At 38.4% G+C, this 6443-nt stretch overlaps 2 pseudogenes; both read left to right on the top strand.

The window, feature by feature from the left end:
- The first annotated feature begins 482 nt into the window (after positions 1-482).
- LOC111752960 (oligosaccharyltransferase complex subunit OSTC-like) lies at positions 483-1246 on the top strand (annotated as a pseudogene).
- A 3938-nt stretch (positions 1247-5184) lies between these two features.
- Positions 5185-5879, top strand: LOC111752954 (olfactory receptor 1C1-like; annotated as a pseudogene).
- The last annotated feature ends 564 nt before the right edge of the window (positions 5880-6443 follow it).

Genomic DNA, 6443 nt, shown 5'->3' with positions numbered 1-6443 from the left:
CTCTAGACATATGTTCATGGTGAGCCAGAGGGGTGCTGGAGGTGAAGAATACTCATCTTAGTCACTCGGGGACCCAGGCTATGACGGCAGCCATCTGGAATGTTGCTGTTCAACATGACAGAGGAAGGAGGTACATGTGGAAGTCAAAATGTCATGGCAACTTACCTAAATAACTGATTGACTCATAAAATAAAGAATATTGCCTTTGAGTACTGAGCTTCTTAAAAAAAAAAAAAAAAAACCATAAGAAGCCAAATGGTCAACAACTACTCTAAAGTAAAGATGAGAAGGTAAGGGGACAGGGAAACTGGATTACTGGAAACAAAACAAAATAGAAATAACGAGAACGTTGACACATTGTGAAAAATGTAACCAATGCCACCGAACAATTTGTGTAGAAATTGTTAAATTGGAACCCAAATTTCTGTGCAAACTTTCACAGAAAACATAATAAAATATTTCTTAGAAGTGCTATCCTTGCCACCACCAACATGGAGACTTTGTACTGAGTCCTGTTCTTAGTGCTGGAATGCCCCCCTGAAACTGAAGAAGCCGACCTGGGTACACATGCAGTCGGCCATGATGGTGTACACTCTGGTGGTGGTGTCTTACTTCCTCATCACTGGAGGTATAATTTATAACATTATTGTGGAACCTCCATGTGTTGGCACTATGACTGATGAACATGGGCATCAGAGGCAAGTAGCTTTCTTGACCTAGAGAGAAAATGGACAATATATTATGGAAGGACTTACATCCAGCTTCCTGTTAACAATGGGGGGGGGGCGGTTAGGTTTCATAATCCTGGACCTATCCAACTCACCAAATATTCCAAAACTCAGTAGATTTCTTCTATTCATTGAATTCGTCTGTGTCCTACTGAATTGTTTTAGGGCTAGGGTACTTATGAAATGAAACTGCTGGGCTATCTGAGGGGTTAGATTATATACATAAATACTATATGGTCCTCTATATAGAAGTAGTGAATATTTTTCTTTTCATGGAGAACACTAACAGTAATCGTTATGGAGATGGAACTGATAGGCTTTTCATCTCTCGGTTTCAGTTTTCCATCTTTTCCAATCATTCATACTTCCGAACAATATTACCCTTTAAAAGAGAAAAAAAAAAAAAATAGAATCTTCAGGGGCTTTCACATTTTTTTCTTGTATTCAACATTTTACCATTTTTGAGTTTTCTCTTCAAAATAAGGAAGAAACAAATTCACAAACAAGAGAAAAATCATTAAGAGATGAGTTCAGAACTCTCTGTGCCCTCCAGGGTGCTACGCTCAAGGGAGGAAAATATGTCCCTGCTCAACGTCTATATTTTTATACTATTTAAAAAAAAAAGTAAATACTCCCCCTGTGATGCACTATCATTCTCTGAGGGAAGGAAAACATTTATCTGTATCTCATTGTTCCCCTCTTTTTCACTTTCAACTTGGCACTTAAATCAATGCACAAGCTGAATATCTCCTTATGAGTGAATATTCAAGGGGGAGGGGAATTGTAGGTTTCAAAAAATCTCAAATAAGAAGGTATGTATTCATTTATATATGTTTTTAATTTTAGCTAATGATGACTAATGTGTAATTCCTTGAATTATAGCTCTAAACCCATTTTTAATAGTGAAACTGTTAAATATTTTAAAAGCAGACAGAAAAACAAAATAATGCTGGTGAATAAAATTCTGGAAATAACATAATGTGCTATAAATAGGAATGTATTATATAAAACCTCTTAAAAAAATCATGCATTTATTGCAGAAAATGAGAGGTTAACACAAATAATTTGCCAGAATTCTTCATTCATTTACTGCTTCCAGAAAGATTATTTGGACCAACTATGTGCAATATATACATCATATACAAAGGATTCAAAATAGTAAATTGAAATTCTGCTCTCAAGATATCAGTGGCAACAATGGAGCAAACAACAAAAGAAAATAAGCTACATTTTACTGCTTGCTATGAAAGGGATATTGCTGAGTAATTAGGGGAACAAGAAGAAGGTAGAACTGATTGTGTCTGCAGCTGAGGGAAGCCATCTTCAAAAAGGTGCTTCTTACCTTTATGGACATATATATGGCATATGTAATGTTTCTTCTCAGTACAGGCTTCATCCTAACATACCCGAGTTGGACAAAAGGGATGCAAGGAAGTTAAATAAATTATATAGGGAACAGAAGAAGATGAATTTCGTAGGGTTAATTAGGTTCAAGATGAGGGTGGAATTCAAAAAGTAGTAGAACCAAATGCACTATATTTTGATCACCAGCATGGCTCAGGTAACTTAGTGGAGAGACAACAAAGCGAACACGGGATCGTTGCAGAGTAAGACTTTGGAGGAAAAAGAAAGGATGGGAGACTACAAGGAGGAAAGGAAATTGACAGAATTGGAAATAAAATGAAGCAGCCAACCTGAGAGATTTTGAATAATGTGAATGGAGTTCATGAAAAGGTTGAAGTAAAGGGAAATAAGAGAGTCAGAGCAAGATACAAAATGATAAAAAATTTTTGCATAATAAATAAATAAATTCATGGCCCTGGAATATATCCCTGAAATGAAACCCACACACAGGTCATTGGAATTGAGAAGGTAAAGGAATGTTCTGAAAGAAAGTGATTCTGTATGACCTTTGTGTATATATAAATTATTGACCGCAGAGGGGATAGAGAAGAAATCTCTGAATCAAGTAGCAATGTCTTTAATAGATGGATAAAATTCCCCTGGTTGTTGCTATATGACAGTGTTGATGGAAAGAATCAGGAGGGAATAAAACAACATGAATACTAAAAGAAGAATTCTTCCCCAGAAAGTGAAGTCATCATAGTCAGGAAGCTGCTATGGGAAGTGTTTTCTCATCCTCATAATTTCATCTGCAGCCCAGTGACAAAGAATTAGTGTTTTGATCTGGTTATTTTATTACTTTAAGAGTGGCAATAGATTAACACAAAGTAAAGCATCAAGTGCAGTTTACCAATCTTTCTTTTGAGAAAATCACATCTACTTAAATAACAATGGGACAACTACATGATTTAGTAATGATAAAAAAAAGGAGACGCCGTACATCAGAAATGGTAAAATTTTATAGTGTCTATGAGAATTTGAATATCTGATTACTATATTAAAGGGGTGGTTAATAGTTTAATACATTGTTACTTGCTGTGGACTTACTTTCAATATGTGGCAACCCCACTGGTACAGAATAGAACTGCTCCATAGTGTTTTCAACGGTGTGACCTTTCGGAAGCAGATGCCAGGTCTTTGGGTGGATTTGAACTGCCAACCTTTCAGTTAGTAGTAGTCCAGCATTTAACCATTTGCACCACCCAGCTAAGCACATCTATGTCAAATAATGAGGGAAGAATGGACATGAAACAAATGACTTTGTCCCACAACCACTTTCCTAGACACCTTTGCTTGGGATTTTAGTGTAGGATTTCAGGAAAATAAGATGCTCAGTAAAGGTTTTGAAAGTGAGGGAGAATACTGCTACCTCCTCTAGAGAAAAACAGCACATGTGAGCTGCTATGAGGAAGGGACATGGAACCCAATTCACAAGCACTGGGCTCTAACGGACTTCCCAGGCTAACAAAAGACGGTATCAAGTGGTCAGCAAGAGACCAAGGATTATTATTTAACCCCAGGAAGAGGATACATGTGAATATCAGAATAAAATTGTATTCTTACAAGAGAAAAGGAAGAGGAAATAAGGAGACCTATCATTGGGGTATAAATTTCAGGCTGGGAAGAAAGTTATTCATTTAAAGAATATTTCTATGGATCAAAGGAGGATGAAGAACACCAAGGTCACATGATAACTATGAGCCCAAGAGACAGAAAGGGTCACATGAACTAGAGACTTACATCATCCTGAGACCAGAAGAACTAGTTGGTGCCCGGCCACAACCGATGACTGCCCTGACAGGGAGCACAACAGAGAACCCCTGAGGGAGCAGGAGAACAGTGGGATGCAGATCCCAAATTCTCATAAAAAGACCAGACTTAATGGTCTGACTGAGGTTAGAAGAATCCCAGCGATCATGGTTCCCAAACCTTCTGTTGGCCCAGGACAGGAACCATACCCGAAGACAACTCATCAGACATGGATTGGACTGGACAATGGGCTGGAGAGAGATGCTGATGAGGAGTGAGCTACTTGTATCAGGTGGACACTTGAGACTGTGTTGGCATCTCCCGTCTGCAGGGGACATGAGAGGGTAGAGAGGGTTAGAAACTGGCAAAACCATCACGAAAGGAGAGACTGGAAGGAGGGAGTGGGCTGACTCATTAGGGGGAGAGTAAGTGGGAGTATGGAGTAAGGTGGATATAAGCTTATATGTGACAGACTGACTTGATTTGTAAACTTTCACTTAAAGCGCAATAAAAATTGTTTAAAAAAATTTCTAATGGTTCAGAGTAAATACCATGATTCCTAACTTAAATAAATTTAACTCATAAAATCAAATATTAACCGTATGATTACTGTGGATGAGACAATATAGTTGGAAAACACAAAAGTCCTTATTCAAAGAATGTGCATTTAGATTTGGAAAAAGAAACCATTCTTTTTTTTTTTTTTTAAGTAATTGAGATTGATCTGAGCAGCATATCTGTGTGAACATGAGAACAGTGTATCCAAAAATCAGCACTGGTGGTGAAATGGTTAACTGCTTGACTGCTAACCTAAAGGCCAATGTTCTAAACCCACACAGCAGCTCCATAGGCCAAAAGGCCTGGCAATCTGCTACAGTCTAGGAAACCTTATGGGCCAGTTCTGCTCTGTCTTAAGGGTTGCTGAGAGTTAGAATTGACTCAACAGCACACAACAACAACCTATCATAAATAAAAGACCCAAGCAAGCAGGGTCTGAATGGTGCTTTGTTACATACACACCCAGACGCACACAAACACACATACACATCCTTGAGAATGAGATGGTTTCTACAATGTAATATTTTGCTCTTCTAGATTCGTTGGAAAGGTGGAAAGGGGAAATCAAGCAGTTAGCAGTGACTTTGTCCTTCTGGGACTTCCCAGCTCTGCAGAGCAGCAGCACTGCCTGTCTGTACTGTTCCTTTGTATGTACATCTGTTTTACTTCCACTAAAAAAAAAAAAAAAATTTTTTTTTTTTTTTTTAGTTTTACTTCCACTACAATCCCTCAAATGGTAGTGAACAGCTCGACTGGTACACGGACTATTTCTTTCTCAGGCTGCCTCACCCCCCTTTTTTTCTTTATTTCTTTTGTAACTATGGACAGCCTCATTCTCTGTGTGATGGCATATGACAGGTATGCGGCAATATGCCACCCTTTACATTATACCACCCTAATAAATTCTCACCTGTGTGTCCATTTCGTGGCTAGACCCTGGGTAGTTACCTATCCTCATGCCCTTCTACACCCTGCCCTAACAGCTCATCTGTCCTTCTGTGCCTCCAACATCATCCATCATTTCTTCCGTGATCCCAGGCCGCTCTGCAGCTCTCTTGCTCTGATGTTTCCTTCAACCTGATGGTCATTTGTACAGTGGGAGGGCTATTGGCTTTCATACGCCTTATCTGCATCACCATGTCTTATGGATTTATCTTCTCTACCATCCTGAAGATAACTTCTACTCAAGGGAAGCAGAGAGCCTTTTCCATCTGTGGCTGCCACCTGTCAGTGGTCGTGTTGTTCTATGGCACAGTCAGTGCTGTTTACTTCAGCCCCTCCTCCTCTCATACCCCTGAGAGGGACACTCTGTCAGCCATCGTGTATACCATGGTGACTCTGATGCTGAATCCTTCCATCTACAGTCTAAGGAAAAAGGATATGAAGAGAGCACTTCAGAAAACATTTTGTAAGGGCAAAGTATTTTATCAAAAATCATGAACTCTCTGGCTGTATTGCATGTATTCGTTTGGTGATAAAATAAAATGGAAAATGAGAACAGTTGACTGTTACTAAACGTCTGTTTTAGGTTGGAATCTGTGTTAGCCACTTTATCTGTATATAACATTTAATCCTTTGATTAAATATACGAGCTTTTAAGACCCATTTCTCAGATAAAGTAAATGAATCATGGAAGCTCCATAGTGTGCATTCAGCCCACAGATTGTAAGTTAAGCAAGGGTCTCTGACTTAAATACATACATACTCTAGTGATGAGGTGTAAGTCTATATGATTACTTTTCTAGATATTAAGATAAATTGTGGTGAAATTAATATTTATGAGTTCAGATTTTTAGTTAAACAGTCATGAATGCCAGTGCTAGCTTTCCAATTTAGTGAAGTAGTGAGGCCACCTAATTTTTAATACTACATTCTCTTAAAAAATTCTCAAAGAATTTGTTTTAAAGAATGCACACTTTCTCCAACCACCTCTCCCTGCCAACATAGGCAATGATTTTTTTCTCTTGCCTCAAGTCCTTGTCATATTTGATTAGTCTCAAAGTC

The sequence above is a fragment of the Loxodonta africana genome, chromosome 13 (assembly GCF_030014295.1).
Source record: "Loxodonta africana isolate mLoxAfr1 chromosome 13, mLoxAfr1.hap2, whole genome shotgun sequence".
NCBI classification, from domain to species: domain Eukaryota; kingdom Metazoa; phylum Chordata; class Mammalia; order Proboscidea; family Elephantidae; genus Loxodonta; species Loxodonta africana.
The sequence above is the reverse complement of the archived record's forward strand: the minus strand, read 5'-3'. Positions and strand labels throughout refer to the sequence as shown.